The 27,655-nt window shown below is 47.2% G+C and overlaps 1 long non-coding RNA gene across 3 annotated transcripts; it reads right to left on the bottom strand.

Moving 5' to 3' along the window:
- Window positions 1-22,756: 22,756 nt before the first annotated feature.
- LOC106025312 (uncharacterized) lies at window positions 22,757-27,557 on the bottom strand. Of its 3 annotated transcripts, none has more exons than XR_010039838.1 (5): window positions 27,409-27,557; window positions 26,485-26,646; window positions 26,241-26,381; window positions 25,801-25,878; window positions 22,757-25,312 (listed from the first exon to the last, which is right to left on the bottom strand). It is a non-coding gene; the product is annotated as an uncharacterized LOC106025312 (long non-coding RNA). The 3 variants fall into 3 exon arrangements; XR_010039836.1 differs by having other exon boundaries at window positions 27,397-27,548; XR_010039837.1 differs by lacking the exon at window positions 25,801-25,878 and having other exon boundaries at window positions 27,397-27,548.
- Window positions 27,558-27,655: the final 98 nt, after the last annotated feature.

Here is a 27,655-nt window from a genome sequence, read left to right as displayed (position 1 = left end):
TAGTGAATCAGGAAAGCTACTAATGTCTCATTCAATCTCTCTATGAGATCTCCACTACTAGAAATAGTTCTGCTCTTTGTGAAATGTACTGGGTTGTCCTTTAGAGCCTTTTGTTCTCTGACCACTTTTTGGAGCATCTCTATTCATCTTTACATGTACAGTATTCAGTGGTCTTCCAGTAGATGCTGAGCCACTGGCCTGCCCTCACTTTAAAATGAAAGCTCTGCTTTATGGTGTTCGCCACGCACCATGGTCAATTTCCAGTGACCCGTGTGGTGTTGCTGAACAAGGACTCGCAAGAGATGCTCACACCCAGCACAGCTGGGCTCCCAGGTCGGCAGGGGTGGCACACGGGACTGCACACACAGCCACGTTGCTCCTTTGGCAGCTGGAATGTGGGTCTGCTTCAGCTTCTCTGCTTTCTGTCATTTCCACACGTTGGGCTCTGTTTGTGTGAGGTGCGTCCTTACTCTGATACTCATTTCCACTGGCCCTTATTGTAGGCGATCTCTGAGTCCTGGTGTAAAGTTAAGTCCCCCGAGAGACACTGCTGCTGCCTGTCCCTGGCGACCCTGTTTCCCCATCTTTAAATGATACCCCCTCCCTCTTGTGTGTGTGCGTGTGCTGCTGTAGAATGCACCCAGGACTTTGGCACTGTGCTACATTCCTAGATGTCATTCTGTATTTCCCCACAGGATCTTGCTGTCTCTAAATTTACCAGAGTGGAGTTGAATTTTCAGTCCGCCCGCCTCACCCTCCCAGAATGCTGGGATTACAAGTGTGGGTCACCATGCCCAGCTTTTTTATTTTTTGAAAAGTTTTTTATTATATAGGTAGCATAAATTCAGGCCAGAAACCTGAGTGCTGACCTCTTTGTAATGACAAATTCTCTATTTTCTTCCTTCCCGTATGTTCAGCTCTAAAGTTCAGACCATCAGGTTTCCCAGCTGCCTCAGAGTTTAGTTCTCACTCACCTGCACAGATCAGGTGGCTGCTTTGGGACCCAGCTCTGAGCTTGAATTGACTACACACTTATTAAATGAGGGTGTTTTGGGTAACGATGACCCATAGGTACAACAGTGGTCCCGTAAGAATATAAAGGAGCTGAAAATGTCCTATCACCTAGTGACATCATAGCTTTATAAACAAACCTACTGTGCTGCCAGTCATGTAAAAGCATAGGATAGAAAATTAATATATAATATATAATATCTGATGATGAAGTAAATGACTATGATACTGGCTTTTGTATCCTTTACACTACATTTGTCTTTTGAGACAGGGTCTCACGGTGTAGTTCGAGATGGTCATGAACTCAGTTCGGAGCCCAGGCTGATGTTGAACTTACAATGAACCTCCTGTTTCAGCCTCCCTATTGTTGGGATTACAGGTCTGTGCCACCACACCCAGCTATACTACACTTTTTATCATTATTTTTGAGCACACTCCTACTTATTAAGAATTTTAAAACAAAGTTTACTGTAAAGTAGTCTGCAGGGTAGCTCCTCCGTCTCAGGTTTACTACATTCCTGGATTGCACCAAGAGACCCTGTCCTGGGCTTGTGCTGGACCTGTTCTATTTGGGTTCAGGTTTGAGTGATTACACTCAGTGATGTCTGTTCAGCAACCAACCTGCAGGACCAAGTGTTTCTCAGCACGTTTCTCATCACTAAGGGGTTCTTACTGGAGGGAGGGGCTCTAGGCTAAGTCTCTGGCCTCCAACTCTGCAGCTTCTAGAGGGGGGCTTCTGTTGCCCAAAGTTTAGTCAAACCCCTCTGGAAAAGGGGTTTTGTGGGTGCTTATCACCCAGTACCGGAACTTCTTGTTGAGGGCTCTGATGATCTTACCTTTGTGCTGTAGCAGCAATGTGTTTAAAAAGGCGCTGCCCGGGGCCTTGTCTGGTGTTTTGGCTGTTTAGTCACTGAGGCATGAAATCCTCCATGATATCAGGAGGCTATTACTGTGTGAGTGTGTGTGTGTGTGTGTGTGTGTGTGTGTGTGTGTGTGTGTGAGTGTGTGTGTGTGAATAGGGATTGAACCCAGAAACCTAGAGCCTTTGCATTGAACTACATCCCCAGCCAGCCCTTTTCATTGTAGTTTTTATTTTGAGTCAGGGTCTTGCTAAGTTGCCAAGTTGCCCAGACTAGACTCAGACTTGTAGTCCTTCTGCCTCAGCCTCCTAAAGTACTGGGACAGCATGCATGCACCACCATACCTAGCTTTCAAGGCTATCACTTTAATGTACAAATAGCATGCAAGTGCATGGGATGGACTAGAATTTGTTCTTCCTCCTTTCCCTCCTTGAACAAAGTCCATTGTTGACCTAACTTCTTGAAGTTGATATGATAAGCTGCTATGATTACCTCCAGATCTGTTTATGACAAACTTCATGTGCTAAATAAAAGCACCTCTCACATCAAAATAAGGCAGACACAGACGTAGGTCTCATTTTTCACCCACACTCAGAACCAAACCCGTGAACTCTGAAATCAGTATCTGCTGCTCTCTCTGCTCGAGCGGGACTCAGTGAGAAGGGCTCTCTCCGTGGAAGACCTGGGAGTCCATCCTGTTCCCTGCCCGAAATTTGAGCCAGGCCATCTGATTATAGGGGTTTTGCATTTCTGGAGTCTCTCATTCCCCTTCATCCTCCCTCTTGCCTGGCCTAAGCTATCATCCTGAGATCAAGGCCTCCGTTGTGGTTGCTGGAATCTGCTCGGGCTCTCCATCTGTAGTGTGGTCCTGGACAGTGAAACCTCCCCACAATCCTCAGAGGGAGGCGCTGTCTCCATTTCCACTCTACAGCCGCAGATGCTATGGCTTAGAAAGGCTCCAGGAGGGCCCTAGTCTGGCCAGGGGTGGGGCCAACGCCCTGCAGCCATGCCATCCCATCCCACGTGGAGGCCGTATCTATGCCACACTCTTGATCCGTCAGACTGGAATGCAGCTCAGTAATACAGCACTTGCCTTCATCCACGAGGTCCCAGGTTCCATCCCCAGCACTACAAAATGAACAGTAGATAGAGGAAAGTTGGTTTTCATGCCTTCAGCTTTCTCTTCTCTAACTGATCCCTCTGCCCAGCAGCTAGGATCTTACTGAACTAATCTTGCCTCAAAACCCTTTGCTTTTTCTCGTTGCCTTGGGATGAAGTGCCAGCTCCTCAGTGAGACACTCTGCCAGCTCCACAGCCCTGTCTTCTGTCACATGGAAATGTCCCGTCCCGTTCTACTCTACTACCACCACTCTGCAGAGCACACAGTATCAGAAAGGAAGCCTGGCTCTTCTGTCCTTTGCATTAGACCTCACTATTATTCTCTGACTGCTTACATTCTCCCTGCTTTTTCAATGGTGAACTCCTACATATCCTTCAATATCCAGCCCAAAAGTTACCTAGCAGAGGTCTTCTCGGTACTCTCCCAGGCAGAAATATTGATTGTGTTCTTTGTCTGGAAATACTTGGTGTCTCTGCCTGGTAATATTTGAGAAGAGGGTGTTGACAGTAGATGCTGGTGCCCAGCAAGGATGGGTCGGCCAGTCAGTAGTCAAATTCTGTTGGACCAATATCCATTTCCCGTTCCTGGTAATGCTCATGAAAGGGCTAGGCTATGGGTACACAGTAGCATTCAGCATACTTTACAGCATCATCAGAGTCAATGATCATTTCACAATAAAAAGTTGCGAATAGAAATAATTCACAGCCAAGAGGAATCAAGTAAACACAGAGTGAATGCATGAAAACTTGCTTATAAATTCAATTTGCAAATTATCTTCTTGTACTTTTTTTTAAGACAGGGTTTTGCTGTGCAGTTCAGGCTGGCCTTGAACTCACTTTGTAGCCCAGGCTGGCCTCACACTCCTAGCAAATCTCCTGTCTCAGGGGAGCAGGGATTCCCAACTTCTGGGATTATAGGCATGCCCCACCACACCCAGTCACTTATGATTTTCTTATTCTGATGACTTTTGCATTCTTAGGCAATCTCACGAGGGAATAAGAGGCAGGAGCCAGAATACTTGAGTTACCACTAAATCCTTCTAAGGATTTATGATTATTTGACTACCGTTCTCCCTTCCTCAGTGAACTGTGAGCTCCTTAATGGTTGGGAATAGGTCTTATTTATCTGTATGTCCCCAAAATTTATATTTAAATTCCCAGGAAAAATTTAATGAGTGAATAAATGAATAAAGACCTCAGTCCTCTGCTTTTGGGCTTGGTCTCCCTCAGCCTCAGAGATCAGTGCCCAGGATGCTGCTGGTAAAGGCGGGTATGATTGGAGTTTCTGATGTAACAATAGCTGCTATGGGAAATGAATGGGGATACCCAGGGTGACTGCTTGCCTTAACAAGTGCAAGCAGCTAGTACAAGCAGAATGCAGGGAAATTTCAGAAGCAGAGGTTTCAGGAAAGCCCTTGGAAGGTGAGCTTTCCAATGCTACTCAGCCAGATTCAAGGAGGGACCTTCAGAAGTGGCTTTGTTCCCATGGAAACTGACAACTCTATTTACAAAGTGGGGTCATAAATCCTTATATTGTCCTTGTCTCTTGTCTCTTCTCTAAAACTGATAAAATATATCTCTCCATCCATACGTCAGCCATCTGCCTAGAAGTAACCTTGGGGTGTTTGTTTGAACCTAAAGCCTTCACTAGGAGCCACATCCCTAGTCTTTTTAATTTACCTTTCTTTTTTTTTGAGACAGGGTCTTGCTAAGTCACTGAGCTGCCCAAATAAAACTTAAACTTGTCCTCTTCCTGCCACACCCAGATCTCTACAGGTATTTTCAGGCACATCCTGTTATGAAACTTGACTTTTTAATTTTTTACTTCATGTATTTTGGATATCAGTATATACGAAACTTGCATTTTTTAACAGCCTGCAGTATTACACAGAACAAATGTGTCTCCTTTCACTGAACTGAGTCCCCTCTTTAGGCACTGATGATCATCTGGTTTGGTGCAATGCATTCAATCTAATTTTCTAGATGTAGTTCAAGCATTCTGGGAGGCAGAAGCAAGACTTACGCAAGTTCAAGCACTGCTTAACAGTTCCATGCTCTCCACATGCTCTCCACATCGCCTGACCACATAGAATCTTGGCATCTTATGAGCATTTCTGCAGATCATATGGCACATGTTGCAGAGCCTGGAAAACTTCTTGCAAGCTGTGTGACCTTGGGCAAGGAAGTTGACCTTTCTCAGCGGGAAGCAGTGCTGCACATGTGCAATACCAGCACCTGGGAGATGGGCGCAGGAAGATAGCCATGAGTTCAAGGCCAACCCAGGATACATAGTGAGTTTAAGGGCAACCTGAACTACATAATAAGATACGCCCCCAAAAGAAAGTTGACTTTTCTGACCCTCATCGTGAAATGAAAATACAAATAAATCCCTACTGCTCAGGACTGTAGTGGGGTATAAGTGAGATGCGGCATAGGAAACACCTGAACTCAATGCACAGTAAGTATCCACTACATACTAATACTTATTATTATGATCTAAAATCATCCCAGCAAGGTGACCTCTATTTCAACAATGAGGAGCCAGCCCTTTCCTGTGAGTCAGCGCCATTCATGGCCTGCAAGGAAGGCAAACAAGAAGTCAACAAGAAACCAAGCCTTTCCTGCCAGTTGGCCCCATGTTCGGGCTAATAAGGGGGAAAACCAGATGCCAGCCCCTTCCAGTGCACGGGCTGGGAGACAAGGAAAACCAAGCTCCCTCTACCCTCCTTAAGCAACCAGCCGATCTGGAGAAACACAGGCTGCAATGATAGCTATTGAGGTAAAATACAACTTTATGCTTGTAGTGTTTAGTGTTTCACTGACTTTGCAGGTCTAAAGCTGGTAGTCTGCTCATCTATTCAGATAACAATATGCAATGTAGCATCTATGGGGGATTTCCTTCTGAAGGGAATTGCTAATTCCCTATTTTCTTGTTTTGAAGTCCTGTATCATTTTCATTGTTTTGTTGGGTTTATTCTGTTTTGTCTTGTTTGAGTTTATTATACCTGATGGCATGGGCAGCTATTTCAAAGATAACAAGATATGTTATGGTAGCCATTTTGGATTTACTATTATCTTGTTTTGAACCTTTATTGCCTTCATTGTTTCATTTTTATTGGTCCTTTTCTGTTCTGTTTTGTCTGACTTTTACTATGTCTGAAGCTGTGGGCAGCTGTTTTGAAGAAAACAAGAGGGATTATGGTAACCATTGTTGATTTCCTGTTATATTGTTTTGAAGTCTTGTGTCATTCTGCTTTGTTTTGACTGGCTTTATTCTGTTTTATTTTGCTTGTTTTGTTCTCTTTGAAATAAAAACTACAAAAAAAAAAAAAAAAAAAAACAACAGTGAGGAACCCAAGGCATGGGTTCCCTCTTTAGGGAGCACTTTGCACAATTCACAGTAGCAAGCAGAAACTCCAACCAAACTGCCCGCTTCCCATGTTCCTCTGCTCTACTTCCTCACATCTCTCGGCTATGTTGTTTCTGACATTTTGTCTTCTGGTCATTGGCATTCATCTCATGTGCAGGTTTTGAATCATACCCAGATTTCAGGTTTCACCCCCCAACAATGACAGTATCCTACGATTCCCAGGCCTCTGTGGCTTTTGGAAGCACACTCTTATGGGTCATCCCAATTCAAATCTCTCAAGTGGCTCAGCAACCTCACAGTGTGGGTAAACAATTTTCCTTGTTCTGCACACAGGAAAACCAACTCCCGATGGCAAAGTCACTTACTCATGAGATTATAGCAAAAATACAAAATGGCACAAATCATCATCAGAATTCAAATGCTAGCCCACATTCATAACCTCCAACTCACTGCCTTCTCTTTTCCCTCTCTCCCGAGAGGTTCTGCATCCAGCAGTTATTTAGTTAGTGCTTACTGGCAGCTGCCACTCTCAAAGGATTAGCACATGTAATGGCCATCACAGACACCAGGAAAGGCTGGGAAGAGTGGGGTGGGGACAGCTGCAGCCTTAGCTGATCCAGCTTTGGCAATTCTGTCTGCATCCCAGGCTGCCTTTGAGCATCATCGAGGAGGTGATTTTAAGTATCCAAAACATTTGGGAGCAAGTTTTTCAAAAACAAGTTTTTTTTGTTTTTTGTTTTTACATGAAACTTCCTCCCAAGATGGAGAAACCACAGACTAAGTTCTTCTTTCCAAATAAATACATTAATCCGCTTCTCCAAATTTGAGCTGTGTGGGAGACAAAGATTTACCCAAACTCCTGCTGAGCTCAACTCTGTCCATCCAGGAACCAGTTTCATGTATGGTCTTATGGGGTTGAGGATGTGTGGTTGGGAGGGAAAATGAATCATTACTTAATGGGAAAGGGACTTGCTCTCATAGAGGTGCCATGGACTGAATCGTTTCTCCCCTTCCCAATCCATGTGATGAAGACTAATCCCCAGGACTTAGGATGTGACTGTATGTGAGGATGGACTGTTTAAGGGATATGATTAAGTTAAATAACTTGGCAGGGCAGGTGTCCTTATCAACAGAGATCAGAACACATGTGTGTACCGAGGAAAGACCTCAGGACGACTCTGGGAGAGAGTGACTGTCTCTAAGGTAAGGACAGGGGTCTCGGAGAAAGCCAGCCCTGCCAACTGCTTGATGTTGGGTTCAGGGCCACCAGACTATGAGAAAATGGTTTTGTTAAGCCTCCTAGTCTTGTCCTTAGTTAAGGCAGCCCGAGGAAAATGATGCAGAGGGTGCGCCTTTCCCTGGGACACAGACCCCACCCCACCCCATAGCCTTGTACAGGCCTGCTCTCCTCAGCTGCCTCTGCTGCTGGAGTTCTAGATTATTTCCACGTAGGGAGAGACTAAGAATTGCTTTGACTTTTTATTCTTGACTTCCACAAATCCCTCATCTTTGGCATACATTCCCACCCCATTCATTGGCACAAGATATTTTAAGATCCACCATTCACTCTCTGTTCCAAGTTCCAAGAAATTTTCTGGTTTTGTCTCTTTGACGTTTTTCTCAGTTTTCTCATTTCTCTTTTTCTGGAACTTCCTCTAGTCAGATGCCTGGATATCTGTTCTCTGGGAACCCATGTATGTTAGGGACCTGGCCAACCTCTCTCTTGCCACCTTGGAAAGCAAAATGAATGGGAAATGGAGGCATGTAGAGGGCAGGCCTTGACTTGTGTTCATCCTTGCTACCTGAGAATGAATTCTTTTTTTTTTTTTTTGTCTTTTTCTTTTTTATCAGTACCGGGGATCAAACTCACAACTGCCTGCTTGCAAGGCAGACGCTTATGCCGCTGAGCTAAATCCCCAGCCCCTTGAGAATGAATTCTTGTTTGGAAAGAAGATCTTTGTAGATTTGGTTAAGGATCTTCAGATGAGGTTATGCTGGACTAGGCTAGGAGAGCAGCTCCCTGTAGGACAGAGGGGTCAATTTGAAACAGCAGGGGGAGAGAAGAGGAGGCAGCTTGTGAAAATGCAGGAAAAACAGCACTCATGTGTCTGCAAACTGAGGGTGCCAGCAGCCACCAAGATCTGGGAGAGGCAAGGAAAGTCCTCCTGGTGCCTCTGGAGGAAGCGTGGCAGCTTGATTTTAGTTTTCTGGCCTCCAGGATTGTGAGAGAAACCCTTTCTGTGATTATCTACCGCACATTTTGTGGTAGCTTATCATGACATCCCTGAGAAGTAGACCTTCAACATCAGAAAGTCACAAGTCATTTTCTCTTCAGCTCTGCAGCGCCTGCTTCTGTGAACTGGAAATGGAGTTAAGAATGTCTGTCTCCGCTGAGCATGGTGGTGCACACCTATAATCCCAGCACTCTGGGAGGCCAAGGCAGGAGGGTCACAAGTTTGAACCCAGCCAGAGCAACTTAGTGATTTGTTGAGACCCTGTCTCAAAAGAAAAAATTAAAGAAGGGCTGGGGATGTCACTCAGTACCAAGGCCCTGGATTCATCCTCCCCACCAAAATTGTGTGTGTGTGTGTGTGTGTGTGTGTGTGTGTGTGTGTGTGACAAAGGCACTTCATTTGTACCCACCACATAATCCCTAAGGGGTTTAGGAGGCTTATATTGGGCCCCAACCTCAGATGTTCTGAGTCAGTAAGTCTAGATGGGACCTGAAAATCTGCATTGTAAACAAATTTCTGTTCCTAGGAACACACTTTAGAACTACTACAGTATAGGATCTGAGAATTGGGCCAATTAGAGGAAGGTAAAGCCTGTGAAGATAAAATTAGCTAAGAAAGAAGGGAGGGAGGAAACAGGCAGGAAAGGGACTTAGTAGAGAATTTAGAACAGTTGTTCTCAATTAGGGATGCCTTTGTACCCCAGGGGACATGGGCAATGTCTGGAGCAATTTTTAGTTAATACAGTTGAGAACGAGAGTGCTTCTGCACGGATGGGTAGAGGCCAGCGACTCTGTTCAACACCCTGTGTTGCACACAGCCCTATATGGAGGATTGCTTAGTCCTGGATGTCAGCCATGACCAGGCTTGGAAACTGGCTTAAATCAAGGATGGGCAGGTCTGGTTGCAGAATGGAGTCACCTGCTAAGCTTAGCAAAGGTGTGATGCCAACCTGTACCTCCACCCACTGCATCAGGCCCCTTGGACCCCTGTCTTTGGGGAATTTCAGTGAGCAGCCAGGACCCACATCTATAGGAGGTCACCTAGAGACTTTCTTGAGATGCAGATTCTAATTCAACAGGCTTGGGGTGGGGACTGAGGCTCTGCAGTTCTAATAAGCTCCCTGGGTGAGTCAGATGGGGGCACCCACCAGTTACTGCTGAAGTTGGGCTGTGGGTCAGTTGAGAGATGTGAGGAGGCTGGTATCATCTTTTCTTCTAATTGCTCAGTGGGCTCCTGCAGTGACTCGAGCACTTGGCAGACTGGACCCCGTGGAGCTCCCCTTCTGATGAACAGACAGAAATCAAGTCCATGGGACCTTTCTGATGCAGGTTGGGTCCTCATCAAGGCTGGGCAGGCTTTGCCTACATCATATCTCCTTCCCAGACTGCACATTGAACCCACCTAACACTAAGTAGGATTAACTGCAGGACACCAGATAAACCTGCATTTCAGATCTACAAGTAAATTATCAGCATAAGTGTGTCCCATGAAGCCTAAGTGGGTCCCATGCAACCCACAGCTGTATTTCTATTTGCTAAATCTGGAAAGCCATCCCCCCACAAACAAATACTATCTAGGCAGGGATGGAGAATCTTTTAGAACCTTCCATGATAACAAAGAACTGGCTATGGCATGTGTTCCAGAGTTTCACCACCCCCGAGTTCTAGGGCACTGTTTGCAGCACTGCATGTATATATTTCTTAAGATCTCTAAGGGGGCCGTGTGCTAAAACCACATGGGTGCCAGTGTAGTGCAGTGCAGGGTGGCTGTGGTGGAGCCACAGCAGCTCTGAGTGTAGGAGGTGGTGGAGTCCAAGGTGAAGAGTATGGAGACAGCCAGAAGACACAGGGCCTCATGTTCTGGTGCATCGCCTCAACTGCTGTGAGGAACAAGGCATCAATACAGCAGGTACGCCAGTTCACTGGAGAGTGCCAAGCATCTTTAGCTCAAGCCCAGATGTTGCTGGCCAGTGAGTTGGAAAATTCCAGGACTTCCTGGCCCAGGGCACCGTGCAATGGCACCAAAGACATGACGGATGCAGAGGGTATGGAACTTCAGGTGAAACAGCAGCTGGACGGTTGTGTGGTCAAGGGTGTGGGTGACCATGTGAAACTCATTCCAACTATGACCAAGAAGATAAAGGAGTCTCTCTTGTCTATTTGGGAATAAAAGGCGTTGTCAGTGGCCATCGAGGCTGAGGGCAGGAATCTATTAAAAAAAAAAAAGAACAGGAACTTTAGTTTTTTAAGCAAAATTTATGAACGAAGAAACTAAGGAGAACAGCAAGCTTAAGATACATTTCGTTTGCCCCGACTCTGGTTTCTCTATGTTTGAATGCTAGAGAGTAAAATAGGGGGAAAATGGTGCTAAATTTTGAGTCAAAGATAGCACAAGAGTGGGTTTAGAGCCTAAATTTCTCTGTGGTAAGACTTTATTCTGGCTATGGAGATCTCTCTCATACCACTCAAGAGTCCTCCAAGGTACCAGATTCTCCTTAATACACATAAGGCAGGCTGGCAAATCCCTCCAGCTCGCGCATGACCTGACAGATTTGCAAGACAGATTTCTCTGTAACCAATCTCCTATTTACCAGAAGTATCACCACATCACATCATCTTCTGTAAACTGTTAAAAAAAAAATCAGATTACTAATTTAAAAGAAAAGCCAGGCGTGGTGGCTCATGCCTGAATTTGGGAGGTTAAGGTAGAATTTGCTGTGAGTTCTAGGCCGGCCCAAACTACTTGGCAAGACTCTCTCAAAAACAAAACAAAAAACCAACCAACCAAACAAACAAACAAAAAAACAATGTGTGTGGGGGAGGGGTTGATGTCTTCATTTTGCTTGGCTTTTATATGAATGAGCACAGAATGGATTTGAGACGTGGAGTTGCAAGGGAGGGTAGCTAAGAGTACTGGCATTACAGATATGTGTCCCACATCTGGTCACCCTTGTCTTTTTCTTTCAAAGAGACACAGTTCATTTTGTGTCATAGATCCTCCTCTTTCTAGAAATATTTTTTCTGAGTCATATCATTCCTCAGTGCTTATGTAGCACCAGGCCTTAGATCAATAGTTCACAGGTCTTTGATGCAGGAGAAGGAGTTAGAGGTGTGAAGACTGTGGGTTTATGCTCTACTTTCGTCCACAAATTGGCTGGTGGAGGGGGCACTGGGCATGCTGAAGCTATGGTCCCCATGGTGGGGAGCGTGAGAAGGGAAAAGAGCCCCCTTTGGAGGGCAGGGAAGCCAACAGCACAGCCTGTGTTTTGAGCATGCCTGAAAATTCAGACTCCCTCTGGAGAATGTGCTCTGAAGCTGGGAGCCCACTCCTGCCCTGTTCTTTCTTGGACTACACCTGAGAGACTGGCCTCAGCAGTTCTCACATCCAGTCAGCAAAGATGAAGATGCAGCCCCACACATCCAGCTCCACCGGGCTGCAGAGGCTGCCTGTGGGCTGGGGATCCTGACGTGAGTGTTGTGGCCCAAATCCCAGACCAGGAGAGCAATGACCCAGGCCCAAGGTCTGATTTCAGGCTGAGAGAGGGAGCCCATAGCCAGAGGTAAAGTGAAGGACTCTGGAAACTGTCTCCTTGCAGCCTCTGGAAATCCCCTGAGACTCCCATTGTAGGGGAAGACGCCAGGGCCGCGAGGAGGAAGCCGTGAGTCTGCGCTGCAGTGGCGTCACCCTTCCTCCGGGTCTTACAGTGTGGGTTTAGCGTGGGCCATGCCCTTCCCTTCCCAGAAGGACACAGGAAAAGGTGCTGGAGATTCCTTCTCCAAGCTTCTCTGGCTGCCCCCACCGTGCAAAAATGAGAAGAAATTGTGAAGCTGTGGGACAGCTTTGAGCAGACCAGCTGCAGGACAGTTGTCCTGTGAGCAGGTGGTGGCCTTGGATGCTGCAAGAGGTATGGAGTGAGCCAGGGCAGTGGGCAGCCAGATCTCACCGGGAGGAAGTTTAAATTCAGAAAGGAGCTGGGTGCAGGGAGCACACCTGGGATCCCAGCACTCTGGAAGGCTGAGACAGCAAAAAGTAAGTTCAAGCCTGGGCAATTTTAGTGATTTAATGAGACCCTGCCTCAAAGTAGGACTAAAAGGACTGGGGATGTGGCTCAGTGCAGACCCTGGATTCAGTACTCAGCCAGACACACATGCACACACACACACACACACACACACACCCCAGAAAGGAAAATAAAACTATGCTATCGAAAAAAAATCCAGAAGGGAAACCTAAACTACACTGTCAGAAGGCAAGACAAGCCAGGCCTGGTGGTAAAAGCCTCAATCCCAGCACTCTTGGGAGACTGAGGTAAGAGAATTGTGAGTTCAAGCCCGTCTGCGTAACTTAGCAATTTAGTGACACCTTGTCTCAAAACAAATAAAGCAATGGAGATGTAGCTCAGTGTGGAGGCCTTAGGATTAATCCCCACTATTGCAAAAAAAAAAAAAAAAAAGTCAAAAAAAACAGAACGATGTTCCCCTTGAGTAGTGGTTGGGAAGGGACTGACCACAACAGGGCCTTCCAGGTGGCCTGGGTGTTGATTTCATAGGCTCACTCAGTTTGTACAAATAACTTATGATTTCATGCTGTGTGTGTGTGTGTGTGTGTGTGTGTGTGTGTGTGTGATACTCCATAAAGATATTTTTGAAGATTATAAGAAGACTGGAAAACAGCCCGGCAGTTCCCAGCCATTTCACCCCGAGGTACAGACACATGATAATTGAAACAAAGATCTGTCAGTACAAAACCTACACAGGCATGTTCCTAACAATTTGATTCCCAATAGCCACAAAGTGCAAACAACCCAAATGTCATCGGTGGGTAGATGGGTCATTGAAAGATGGCCTGAGTGGGGAAGCAGAGTATTGGTTCCTGCTATAGGACGGATGGGGTTGGAAACAGGGTGAAGGAAGCCGGTCACAAAGGACCACATAGCTCACGGCTCCTTTGTGTAAAACATGTAGGATGGCAGGCAGATCTACAGAGACTGACGATAGGTTAGCAGTAGCCTGTGGCTGGGTGGGGATGAGGGCTTGGGTTCAACAGCTAAGGGATGGGGAGTGTCTTAGACCAATGGACATGTTCTGAAGTGGTTCGCGGTGGAAGTCAGACAAGACAGTTTGTATGCCAAAAGCCAGTGGACTGCACACTTTGAGTGGGTGTGTTCCATGCTGCAGGAGTTATATCTCAATAAAGCTGTTATAAAAATTCAGCTGGTCATGGTGGTACAAGCCAACAATCTTTGCATTCTGGGAGACTAAGGCAAGAGGATCACCAATTCAAGTCCAGCCTGGACAATTTAGCAACTTAGTGAGACCCTGTTTCAAATTTTCTTTAAAAAAATATAAGGGCCGTGGATGTAGTGAAAAAGTCCTGGACTCAATCCCTAGTATTTACCCCCCACAAAAAAATTCAGTGGGTTCCCCAAGGGCAGGAGAAGAACATCCTGCTACAGGAGGCGGGCTCACTCTCCTTCCACGTTCTTGCTAAATCTGGGTGCCCAGCCTGCCCACACTGAGGGCAGATCTTTACCCTTGGTCCATGTCACACAGGCCATCCTCTGGAAACACCCCATAGACATTTCTACAAACCAAGCTTTAGTAGCCCTCTAGGTGTCCCCCAATCCAGTCAATGTGACACCTAGAATTACCCGCCCAGAGCACAAATGCTGGGTCACCTGGTGGGAGGTTGCCCCTTATGAGAGATTGCTGTGCTGTCTTCTGGAGAAGCTGGGCTGTTTTGTTCCTTGCCCACAAAGAACAAGGGTCTGGCTGGTGCAATCCATGCCTTACCTGTGGTTATTCTGATAGGGGCATGGAGGCATCTTCTTTCACCCCCAGATTTAAAGGTTGTGTGATTCAGAGGAAAGTGAAAGCCTTTGGGGTCACACATCTGGCTAAGGGCGCAGCTCTGCCACTTGCCGGTGTCCCTTGGGCAGGATGCTTAACCTCTCCAGCCCCCAGAATAGCAGCTCGGCTCACCTGGCACCTGTGTTTTGATGCGACTGCCCTGATGGCTTTAAAAAGGAGGACTCTTGTGGGCTCTAGGGTTAGCATCTAGAGGCCAAGCCCCCACTCCATACCTGCGGTCCCTAGAGTTTCTGACCAGTTTCTTTAAAGTGCTTCTTCAAACATGGCCACAGAGATAAGCTCTTAAGTCAAACCACCCCAAACATAAGCCGTCAGGGAGTGGATATCCATTGTGATGTTTTTTGCATGCTACCGTGGGTGAGATAAGTTCCACTGCAGTAATGCAGTTCAAGGTAGGCAGAGGTGTGCTGCTCTTTCACGTCACTGTGTAAGTTCAAGCCAGCCAGGACCAATTAGGTGGCTCTGTGGTGCAGGGGCCAGGTTCCCTGTTTCATAACTTCTCCATCCTTATTCCATCTCAATGGCACAAAATAGTTGCCTCACTTCCTGCCATCCAATCTGCATTCCACCAGAAAGAAAGGCATAATCCCAGAGTGGCCTAATTTATTTCTACTAGCTTGGTCACATGATCACACCTACAGGTGAGGCCAAAAAACATAGTTTTAAGTGGATTGAACCATAAGCCAGTTAAAAATTCTCTTTCAAGGTGTTAAAATTATTTATTGGTACTTGTTTGAGAATGGGAAGGCTTTATTCAGCAGCACAGGAGCAGAGTCTTGCAGTGGGAGAGAGAGATTGGGCTAAATTTTACAGCAAGATGAAATTATAGCCAAGGAGCAAGGTGGGAGCAGAGGATAGGGAATTACTAAAGGAACATTTCAGGGGCTAGGGATTCTGGCCACCCACCCAACAGGGTTCTTGCTGATTGGATATCACGGAGGGTAAGGCATGGGGCCCCTGGTTGGCTGTGGAGGTGATCAGACATCACAGGTGGGGTTTCTTACTAAACTGGCTCAGCAGGGAAAATCAGCTTTTACCAAAGAAGCAGGCAGATGGGTGTAGGAGTGGGCTCCGGAGCCTGAATAAAACCTGACCAAAGAATCTCAGTGAAAAGTGAAAAGCTATTAGAATCAGTTGGCAGTTTTTGCCCTGTGTGAACCAAAGATCATGAAAGTTTTAATTTTGTGGGTGGCTGGATGCTCAGACTGTTGGTGTGAGGAGAGGCTCCAAACCCCAGGAGGATCATGGGCAGAGGCTGGCAGTGTTTTCCTGCTGTTCGGTCCTTACCCATGTGTCAAGCAGTGGCACTCTGTTTGGTACTGCACAGCAGGTACTGGGGGTGTGGGGCTGGAGGAAGTGGGGAGAAGCTTGTTTGTTCCCGGTTTACACGGTCATCAGTATCTTGTTTACCTGTACTCATTCCACACCCCTTTGCTGAGCACCTACTATATATATCGGGCCTGGTAGTGGACGCTGAGGTGGAAACAATCCCAGCGTGCTCTGCCTTGCTGTCTATCTCCCCAAAGCCCCATGGGATCATAGGGTTTTTCAGAGGTGGCTGAATCTAGAGTGTATGATGCTGGGATTAAGGCTGTGTGATTAGTAAATCACTCCACTGATTGGTTTGGCAAGGTGGTGGCTAGGATTAAGGGTGTCAGTGCTACATGCACCTTAGGGTGGTGACATGCACACAACATACGCGACAGACACAACGTAAGTGTCTTTCCCCACCTTGCTGCTTTTACTGTCTTTCTGCCATGTACCACCCTGCTTTGGAACTGGCTGATTAAGAATTGAAACCTCTACAAACGGTGAACTAAGTAAACCTTCTCCCCTTTAACTTGGGATATTTTATCTTAGCAACGAGAAAAGTATCTAAGAGCGAGCCTGACCACAAACGATTCTCACAATGAGCAGGCTGTGTCCACAAGCCTCATGGGAAAATCCAGCTCCTTCACCAGAACTCTGCTGGTGTGGTGGGGGTCCTGTCTCTTCCTCAGCTCTGCCCCACCCATGCTGTGCATCTATGACCCTTCCCTTTTCTGTGAGCTCCACGTGACCACCATGGGCTTCTCACAAAGGCGGCAGGGATCTCAAGGATCTTGGGTCTCTCAAAGTGACTGAGGTGCAGGTAGATTATCATCTGGGTGACTTTGGGAACACATAAAAGACCAGCTTGACCTGGTTGGTGTTAACATTTCAAGCCCTCTCATTCCCGAAGAATAGACTGTTATGTACCCTAGAACTTGGGTCCTATCTTGGTCTCCCCCAGGAGGATGGTGGGGATGCAGCCAGGACAGGACTTAGTGGGGGTGAATTTTATCTTCTCGTTCAAGTGGACACTGAGAAGTTAGAAGGAGCCCCAGCCTAGGGTTCCCTCACTCACTATTCCCTTGTCAGTGCCGAATAGGGGCCTGCTGTGGGTCAGATCTGTCTTGGGGCTGGGGACAAGGATTGGGGGGGGAGGAGAGGAAATTCAAGGCCTGTTTGCACTGAGTAGGGAAAATGGAGGAAAACAAGCAAGTCCCCAGGATACTTTTAGGTAGAAGAACTCACTTGTGTGACAGGTGGGATGCATGGGGTGTATGGGTGCTGAGCTACTCAGACATAGTATTTGTGCTAGATCACTGTCACAAATGGCCATAAACAGGAGACTATAAACATTCTCCCCAATTCTGAGGGCTAGATGTACAAAGGCAAGGGGTTCCCAGGGTGGCTCCTGTAGGAGGCTCTGCAGGAGAGTCTTTCCACGTCTCTCCCTGCTTCTGGTGATTGTGAGAAACTCTCAGCATCCTTTGGCTTGTGGCAGCACCATGCCTGTCCCTGCCTCCATCATCCAAAGCCGCCTTCTGTGTCACTGTGTCTCAACATGGCTTTCTTCAATCTCCCTGTTACTTCTCTTTTGTAAGGACTCCAGGCATTGTAAGTCAGGACAATCTCATGATCTTTAATGACATCTGGAAAGATGCATTTTTCATTCTGCACTGTTGGTGGGAATGTAGATTAGTACAGTAATGTAGAAAGCTGTATGGAGGTTCCTCAAAACATGAAAATAGAAACATCATAAGGCCCAGCTATACTATTCCTGGGAAAGAACTAAAGTCAGTGTACTACAGGGACACCCGAACACCTGTGTTTAGCGGCATAATTCCCAAGAGTCAAGATATAGCGCAGATGACTGGATAAAAAAATGTGTCACATATGCACAGAAAGAAGAACAAAATCATGTTATTTGCAGGAAACTGGATAGAACTAGAGAGCATTGTGTTAAGCAAAATAAGTCAGACTCAGACAAGTGTTGTACGTTTTCCTTAATATGCGGAATCCAAAAAATATATGACACGAAAGTAAAAGGAGATAATTATTAGACAAGAGGAGGGGTTGAGGGGAGGGCGAGGGTGTAAAAGTGGGTAATGGGGAAAGGATATGATCAAAATGAGCTATAGGTGCGTATGAAACTCAACATTCTATAAAATTAATAATCAGTACTAAAACATAATTTAAAAAGGGAGAAGGGTGCTTTTTCCAAATAAGGTAATATTTTCAGATTCTGCAGTAAAGTGTGGACACACAGGATTTGGGGTCAGTGCAGATGAGGTGAGCAGGGGAGTCTTCTGAGGGTGTGTTTTGGGGTACACTGTCCCAGAGGCCGACTCTAAGGCAAGAGTGTGTGGGGCTTGCAGGCAGCATGGGCAGGGATGGGGCCGAGAGGCAGAGAAGAGAAGCATCTGGGGGACCGGGACATGAGCTGCAGAGGTCCCCATATGCTGAGGACCAGGGGGTTGGGTATGAAGGTCAGTGATGGAGAAGCTTCTGGGGACTTTACTACCCTGGCCCTTTCAGCACTATTGCCAGGCCTGGTGGCCTTCAGGTGACAGAAAAAAATCCCCATGCAGAGCTGAAAGTGTTTGCAGAGGAGGATGGTGACTGCCCTGAGGCCTTGGCAGGCCTTTGACTATGGCTGCTCCAGGAAGGGACTTCTGAGATGCCACCTGAAGTCTATGAAAGGGCTGGCCGGCCGTGTGATGAGCCAAGTCCCTAGAGCAGGAACGACAGCCATCAAGGCAGCAGGGCTGGGGCTGATAGTGGAGGAAGTCTGTGGATCTCATCTGAAAAGCTGGGATTCCATTCTGTAGGCGATGCCATCCTTGAGAGAGGTGGTGGATGGCTGTACCTACTTTTTTGTTTTTGCTTTCTGAGACAAGGCCTTATTTCATAGTCTAGACTGGACTTAGACTCACTGCATAGCCCCAGTGGCTTGTGATCCTCCTGCCTCAGCTTTCCAAGTGCTAGGATGACAGTGTATACTACTACACATGGCAGCAGTCACTGACCGTGCGCAGCCTGGAAGATGTTTGCAGAGCAGAGAGAGGAAGGTCTGCCTCATCCAGTTGGAAATTCTTAGTCCCTTTCCTTCTCCGGGCCACAGCTTCCTGCCTGGAAATTGAGGCTAATGAACCCTGGTATGCTTGTTGGAAGTCCCCAGAACACTGCTGGGAGGGGTCTCCTGGCTGTGGGGGAGGCAAAGGGAGGGGTCTCACCAGCCTCTCAGGCAGAAACTGCCAGGCAGGAGCCAGTCAAGTCCAGGGCCGGGCCTCTCTCCACATCTCTGCTGTGTGGCTGGGTTTTTCCAAAAGTTAACCAGGCCATCATAATGAATTATGAGCTCCATGTCTTGGAGGTGGATCTGAGCAATACAAATTGAGTCTTAAGGTCCTTGACACCCTGAGGGTAACCGTCTATCTGTTCAGGGCTCAGGAGTTGTGGCCGGTGATTTTCCGTAACTGGCAACGTGGCACCGCCCCAGCCTTCATGTTGAAAGTGAGGAAAGTTGGATTCTTCTGTGTGGGGGTGTGTGGGGGGTGTACAGAGGCTTGAACCACGGCGTTCAAGTTGAACTACATCTCTAGCCCTCTCTTTATTTTATTTTGAGACGGGGCCTTGCTAAGTCACTACATGATCCAGACTGGACTCAAACTTGTGATCTTCCTGCCTTAGCTCTTAGGGTGCTGGGATTACAGGTGTCCACCAGCACATTCAGAGAAAGCTGGATTCTGTGAGAGAGAGAGAGAGAGAGAGAGAGAGAGAGAGAGAGAGAGAGAAACCATGAGTTGTGGAGGCTTGGATTCCCCAGATGGAACCCAAGCCAAGTATGGTCACATTTTGGTTAATGTCTCAACTCTCCACAGACCACAAGCTTCTCCACTTGGGTGCCAGGAAGTCTGGCCCTGCTCCTGAATCTCCTCCCCAAGGATGCCCCAAAATCCCAAGGGTCACTCCAGGGACCCAGTGACACTGGACACTTGTTTATCAAGGGGCTCCCATCTGTCAGACTCTGTACTAGGTGTTCTGTGAGAAGGACTATTATCATTCTTATTTCAGGGGTAAGGAGGTGGAACCCTGGAAACGTGAATTCACCTTGTGGAAGACCCTGATAAAGAGACCCTGGGATCCTATTTTAATTCATTCTCTATTAGAATAGGATTGTATAGCCAAAATACGGAATCAACCAAGGTGTCCATTGATGAATGAATGGGTGAAGAAAATGTAGTGTAAAAATCTCTGCCAGCTACTTATCGGATAAAGCATTAATATCTGAAATATATAAAGTACTAAAAAAAGTTGGCAAGCGTGAGGTCCTGAGTTTGATTCCCAGTGGAAAAAAAGAAAAAAGGAAGAGAGAAAGAAAACTAATCACCTCAAACAAATAGCTCAATCAAAAAAGGGCCAAAGAACTAAGAGTGCCTCTCCAATGAAGTACAAATGGCCAGTAAATATATGAAAACAATAGCCAACATTTTTAGCCTAATATTAGGGACATTTACATCAAGAGCACTTTGAGATTCCATTTTTACCCTAGTCAGAATGGCTGCCATCAAGAATTAAAAAATCAAAAACAAAAAAACCCAAACATCAACAACAACAAAACAAACTACAAATGCTAGTAAGGGTAATAAGGAGCCCTCTTACATTGTTGGTGGGAGTTTAATTAGTACACCACTCTGGAAATCAGTGTGAAAATTCCTTAAAAAACTAAACAGTGCTATTTGATCCAACTATACCACTCATGGGTGTGTTCCTGAAAGAGTTAAGGACAGTGTGCTCAATTCTAACTGCATGCTCATGTTTATAGTGATGCAATCACAGCTGCTGAGCTATGCAAACAGCCTAGCTGCCCATTAGCAGGTGAATGGATAAGAAAATGACCAGATATGCAACGACATAGTATTCAGCCATAGAGAATGCAGTTATGTCATTTGCAAGGAACATGGGTTGACCTGGAAACCACCATGTTAAACAAAATAAGCCAGATTCAGAAAGTTAAATATTGCATGTTGTCTCTCCTGTGAGAAACCTAAAATATAAACAAGCAAACAAATAAGTAACATTAACAATGACAGGAAACCAGAAGGTATCCCCCTTGGAAATAAATGGTACAGGAGGTTGAGGGAGGTAAAAGCACTAAAAATGAACAAAATATGTTATATGCATGTACCAACCCCACCAAATAAGCATTTTTATCACTATTCTGTATTACTAATGTGCAATAATAAAATATCACATTCTACACATATAACATATATGTGTAATAGTGGTGTATATACACAATGGAGTTTTACTCAGCTGTAGAAAGAATTTGCAGCAGCATGGATAGAACCACAGGACACTCATTAAGTAAAATAAGCCAGGCACAGAAAGACAGTCCCTCATGATCTCATTCATACGTGGAGGCTAAACAAGCTGATCGCATAGAGGCAGGGAGAACAATAGTGGTCACAAGAGGCTGGGAAGGGTCACAGAGAAGAGGGACAGAAGGAGACTGATGTGGCTACCAAAATATAGTTAGGCAAGAAGAATACGTTCTGGTGTGACTTAATAAACTGCTCACCACAATTTATTCTATATTTCATAATAGCTAGAAAAGAAAAGGTTGAAGGTCCCTAACATACAAAGAAGATGAATGTTTAAGGAAATATAAATGGCAGTCATTTCTGACTTGATCAATGCATATTAAATACCTGCACTGAATTATCACATTGTACTTCATAAATGTGTATAATTATTGTGTCAATTAAAAATTAACTTTAAAATAATATTGTAGTTCAATACCTGGTTAGACTATATTTCCCAGTATCCCCTGCCTTTAGAAGTGATCATGTGGCTAGGTCCTCTCCAGTGGCACTTGGGCCTCTCCGGGGTCCTCTAAGAAAGCAGAGCTACCTCCTCAGTACTCTCTTTTTCCACTTTCTGGACATAGAAAAGAGCAGGCCCCAGATACAGTGGAGCCACAAGATAGAAAGAGCTGGAATTCTTCCAAGTGAAGCGTAATTGTCCTAGAAAACTGAATGCATACCCAGAGATACATTTCTTTTGTTAGGAAATGCAATCTGGTGGTGGCACACATCTGTAATCCCAGCATGCTGGGGGGCTAAGGCAGAAAGATCTAAAGTTCCAGTTCTGGAGAATTTAGCAAGACCCTATCTTTAAAAAAAATTAGGGGATGTGTCTTGGTGCAAAGGCCTTGAGTTCAATCTCCTGTACAGAAGAAGGGGGTGGGGATGGGGAATGTAAAGTCTACTTGTTCCAGCATCTTAGACAAGCTAATTCACAATGCTCGAAGCTGGCTGACCCCGGTCTGTCAGACTGGAAGTCTCAGCTCTTGATTACTGGGGTGCAACATAGTGATGACCTCAGCACATCCAGCTTTGGCCCACACATCTGCTGGCCTCAGCCACTGTACACTGCTGGTATGTTTAGAGTCAAAGGTTCAGAACAGCTGCTGTGGCTGGAGTGGCATGGCCAAGACACCCCACCACTGCCCCATCTATGGAGCTGGGCAGGGCACAGATGTCCCAGACCTTGTTGCTAGCCAGGAGTCAGGCTGGGACCTCTTGCTTTTATGCACACTGCATGCGGCATTTAAATGCCAAGGTGGTTAGAGCAGGAATGAATGTGGGCTCCCAGCACACAGTGCCTGAGCCTTCTTTTGTCCCTGGCCTCAAAGTATGCACTGAGTCTCACTTACTACCCTAAACCCTATTCCCCCCATTAGCCTCACTGCACACAAATGCCCCTTCATAGATTGTGCTTGAATGTCTCTGAGCGCCAAAAAGGAGGGACAAGTATCTGAGTTAGGGGTCTTATTTCTTCCCAGAGCCCCCCAAACTGTAATGAGTTGAGGCTAACAGGTATGAGGGCTTTGCCCACCTCTACCTATCAACAGTTCTTGATTGGATTATGAGGGTGTCTTCGTGGGTTTCTTGTTACTATAACAAAATACCAGAGGCTAAGTAGTTTATAAACAACAGAAGTTTATTTGGCTCCTAACCTTCTAAATAAACAACAGAAATTTATTTGAAATCCTAAGCTCCAGTTCCTTAAGATTTGGCTCCTGTTTCTAGAGGCTAGGAAGTTCAAAAGCAAGGCTTTAGCATCTTGTGAGAAAAACTGTCTGCAGATTTCCTGCTGTGTCATAATAGGGCAGACAGCATCACACAGTGAGACAGTGCAAGCCTGCTCTTGTGGGTCTCTCTTCCACTTCTTAGGATCACATCTAGTCCTACTTATCTTCCAAAGACCTTGCCTGCAATTACCATGAAAGATGATTAAATGTCCAATGCATGGACTTTTGAGGGTACACATTCAAACCACAGCAGAGGGTATCACTGATCTTCTTTCCAGGAGCTCCATTCCCAATCTGGGTAGCTGGAATAGGGAGGGAAAAAAGCACTGAGAGGCCAGTGACTCAATTAGGGTCATCGCGGTCAATGCAAGCCAAGCAGGTTGGTGGTGAAGGGCAGAGCCCATCTTCAGTGGTCTATGGTGGCTCTGCAGCAGTGCCCACGGCCTTGGGTGCCTTTACCTTCTCCATACACAACAGATCCCGGTGAGCTTTCATCCGCTAGCCACTTTACAGAAGACCAACATTGGAAGCGACTCCAACCGCCTGGGAATTCTTGTTCCTGCTGGGCATGGCCCTTAACCAGTGACCAATGGTGCAGAGTATAAACACTCCAACTTCCTCCTCCAGCAGAGACTCCGAGGTGTGTCTTGAGCCCCATGTGGAGAGAGCCACAGTCCCCTGATTTGGGCTAAATTGTGCCCTCCCAGCCCCCAAGTTTATGTTGAAACCTTAAGCCCTAGTCCCTTAAGATGGGACCCTGGTGGAGAGTCACTGGGTCATCATAGATGTGGATCAGTTAAAGTGAAGCCATACTGGAGTAGGGCAAGTATCCTGGTACAAAGGTGACAGACAGCACCCCGAGGGTGACGCCAAGCAAATGCGGATGTTATGCTGCCACAAGCCTGGGGACTATAGCAGCTAAGAGAGTGGCCGAGGGCAAGTGCAGAGGGAGCCAGGGCCTGCCAACCCCCTGCTTCCAGCCTTTGGCACCGAGAGATGGTAAATTTCTGTTTTGTAAGCCACTCAGTTTGTGGAACGTCCTTATAGTAGTTCCGTGACACAAATGTGGTGGGACTTTGCTTGATATCATGTCCCTGGGCAGACGTGCTCCTGGGGGCCCCGTCCTCCCTCCCCATGGGAGCTGCTTAATACCCAACCTTGTCTCAGGCACCAGTTTGCCCCTGGTGTATTCCACCTAATACAGTGGGCTTTCAGGACCAGTGGCAAGCTCTCCAGGACTGGAGAATCTAATGAGCAACCCGGGAGCTCATGTGTGTGAGTCTCATCTGCAGCCTTGCCAACAGGGGAGAGTCACTGCCCAGCTCTGGCCACCAGGGAGGCAGGTTCACCGTCTAGTCCTCCGGAGAAAATACAGATGTGGAGTTCAAAACCCGTGACACCTGACCTATAAACGCTGGAAATGAACTCCGTTTTTCTGCTGCTGTTTGTTTAAATTTTGAAGCACGTCTGGAGACCAGATATGACCTTTGGGCTGGCTCTTGGGCCCAGTCACTTTTGGCATCCTGACTTATGTGACAGAAGAGCTATGAGCAGGTGGCAGGACACTTGGATCTGCTGGACTCTCCTTAGTGCCGCCTGCCTGCTTAGAAACCTCTCTAAGCCCCAGTGTCTTTGTCTGTCAAATAAGTAGTGTGGCATGTCTCTCGCCTACCTCCCAGGCTGGCAACAAAGACTGATGCAATGTAGTTAGCAAACATATAATCTGAGCAATCTCATTCTGTGCCTGTGAGGCAAGCTGAGGTGAGGGATTGCAAGTTTGAGGCCAGCATGGGCAACTTAGTGATTTAGCAATTCTGTCTCAAAAGAAAGGGAGAGAGAGACAGAGACAGATGAAAGTCACCACCAACAACAACGTTGTTTCATCCAATAGCCCCAGAAGTTCCTCGTCTCACAGGCAAGCACTGAGGAGCAGAGATACTTTTACAACTTGTTCAAGATCTCCCAACTGGCAAAAGGCAGACTTAACTTCACACCCAAGAAGGTTAAGTAAGTGGGGCTTGTTTTGTTTTTGTTTTTGCTAAACAGGGAAGGGCATGGGTACATAGCCAGGACTGGGCTGGATCCCTGCCCAGCTTTACACGGGGAGGGGCTGAGCTGAATTTACTGAGTGACGCCAGCAGCTGCCTTGCCGTTTCTGGACATCTGGACGGGAGCCAGGCTGGGCCATTTCTCCTCAATGGTGCATTTCCCGTAAATGATGACTCCTAACTGCTGGCTCGTAGATCTGTGCCAAATACCGCCAGGCTACTCCTCCCAAGGTTAGCACTGCCCTGTGCCCGTTGGCCTGGGCAGATCCTGGCACATATCCTGGGGTGGTTCATCTCCTCAGCCGCCCACTCCTCACACACTTGTCCAGCATGCACAGTGTGCCTGTAGCATGCTTGGGGAGCAGAAAAAGTACTTGCTTTTTGAGTGATCATTCTCTAAGGGAGGCATGGGGAGGAGAAAGATCACCCAATCGATTAGAAAGAAAGATAATCAGAGGTCATAGAGTGTACTAGAAAGGAAACAGCCATATCAGGGCTTAGTCTAGAACCCAGAACCTACAGCGAGACTGAGTGTTTAGGTGGGACATGAGGTGAGGGCTAAGGAAAATCCCTGAGAGAGGACCTTATATTTTTAGCCCTGAGAGAATTAAGAGAAGAAGGGCATGCTGGCAGGGAGGTAGCACATGCAAAGGCCCTGAGGTTGGAAGAGCATTGGAGGTTTCTGCAAATCTCAGCCTGGCCAGTGTTGCCAGAACATGATGAGAGTCATGAGGCAGAAAAAATTATGGGGTTCCCACTAGGCAGGGCTTGTGGGGCATGGTGATATCACCTTTCCAGTGGGGAAAACCCAACCTGGACTTCCAGGTGCTGAGGACAGGTCAGTCTTAGATTGTTTCCAGCATAGGATCAGTGGAGGCACCTACCAAATCCTTTAGGAGGAGGCCAGAGGTCCCAGAAGCATCCTGCCATTGTGTGCTGCCACTGCCCACTCCCCCAGCCACCTGCAGAGAAGGTGCTGTTGACCTGACTTTTCTGCTCCTTGTCCCAGCCCTTGAGCACAAGAGGCCATTAAGGGCCTGTTTACCAACTCCTCCACAGCCCTGGTGAGAGAGAGGGTGGCTGCTCAGGAGGTCAGGCGGCTGCATCAAAGCTTAGCTGTCCTCTAGGTCCCCAGTCTGGAATTTCCCCTCGGGTGAGTGTCCTGCCAACCTACAGAACCCAACTTAGAGGGACTGGAGCAGGGAGCAGGCTTCCTGCACACATGGGGCCTCAAAGGCTGACCACAGTGCACCTGGCAGCAAGGAAAGGCCACAGGGAGAGGACAGCTCATGACAGCCACAGTGACAGCACTGTCAGTACTCACTTAGCACCTGCAGGGATCCAGCCTTAACCCTCAGTCCACCTGCAAGGGAGAGGCGTTGGACCTTTCAGGTGGTGGAACAGCCTAGGCAGACAAGTGGCTTGCAGATCACACTGGGTTCAAGTCACAAGGCAGTGCTTCATCCTGGAGGGCAGAAGACAAGTGGCCTGAAGGGTTAAGTAGCAAGCTGGGGGCGGGGCAGGCCTTGATCAGACCTGGGACTGGAAAAGGGCGGAGCTGCACCCACCATCCTCCAGGCAGACTGAGGTGGTGGTTGTGGGCCGGTCTTCTCAGGTAGCGGTTGACCTCATATCTTGAGCTCCACATTTTATGGACAGCACTCCCTAAGATCTTCCTGCCCACTGGGCACCGGCCATGCCTCTGCCATTCCTCCCCAGCTGGTGGCCATCTTAGGAAAAAAAACCAAGAGAGTCCAACTGCACCTTGTTGCACAGGGTCCTAACCTCACTGAGCTGACATTTCAACTAAGTGGGAGGAAGAATGGCCAGCTGCGAAGGAAAAATAAAAGCACTAAGAGATGTAAAAGGTCTCTCAGGAGTTCAAAGCAGAAAAAGGTAAGTTGTAGAGACAGCAGTCAGGTGCATGGTAGGGAAAGGGTCATAAAGGGCTCCTCTGAGCCTCCAAATTTTCAGCCCTGTGGAAAATCAATGTGTGGTGGTGGAGGGGCACCCATGTGGAGGAAGTAGCATATGCAAAGGTCCTGAGAAAAGCAAGGACTGGGTACATTCTGAGAATGGGCGCATTTGTCTATTGTGTTCTGAGGAACATCAAGAGCCAGCTGCAGAGGGAGGCCAGTCCCACCACACAGTCGTACGGGTGCTGGACAGGACCTGGAGCCCATTCACAGGAAGGGCGAGGGTGGCAACCAGCTGACTACAGACAGATCCAGTTTCTCCCTCTCACCTGCACTCAGGCCCAGCACAGCTCTGGCTGCAGAGCTGAGACAGCCCTGCTTGATTGTGCTTAGTGGGAAGTGAAGACAGCCAGTGGGAAAGGTCTTGTTCACTGGGGACGGCCTGGTCCCTGCACCAACTTCACCACACAGTCAGTAAACAGTGCAGGTAAGACCCAGCCTTCCTGTTTACCTGCTGTCCCTGTCAAGGCCCTGAAGTTGCAGCAATGGCCTATGCCAAGTCACCTGTCATCTCACCAGCTGCTGCAGGGGTGGGGCGAGGTGCCATCTTCAGAATGCCAGGCAGTGACATCTGCTTCACACAGGTTTCCACCTCAAGGATGTCACTGGAGAACACAGATCAAGGGGAGGGTGCAAAGGACAAGGGCCCTGGGTCGTTCCATGAACAAGGCGTGAGGAAAGCCAGAGGACAGGAAACACCTGGTTTAGGAATGTAGCAGTGCAACAGTCCCATGTAACGTGTGGCTCCGACCGGGATGCGAGC

This window comes from Cavia porcellus, unplaced genomic scaffold (assembly GCF_034190915.1).
Source record: "Cavia porcellus strain 051 isolate PalLab524CR breed Dunkin Hartley unplaced genomic scaffold, mCavPor4.1 scaffold_16, whole genome shotgun sequence".
In the NCBI taxonomy this organism is placed as follows: domain Eukaryota; kingdom Metazoa; phylum Chordata; class Mammalia; order Rodentia; family Caviidae; genus Cavia; species Cavia porcellus.
The sequence above is the reverse complement of the archived record's forward strand: the minus strand, read 5'-3'. Positions and strand labels throughout refer to the sequence as shown.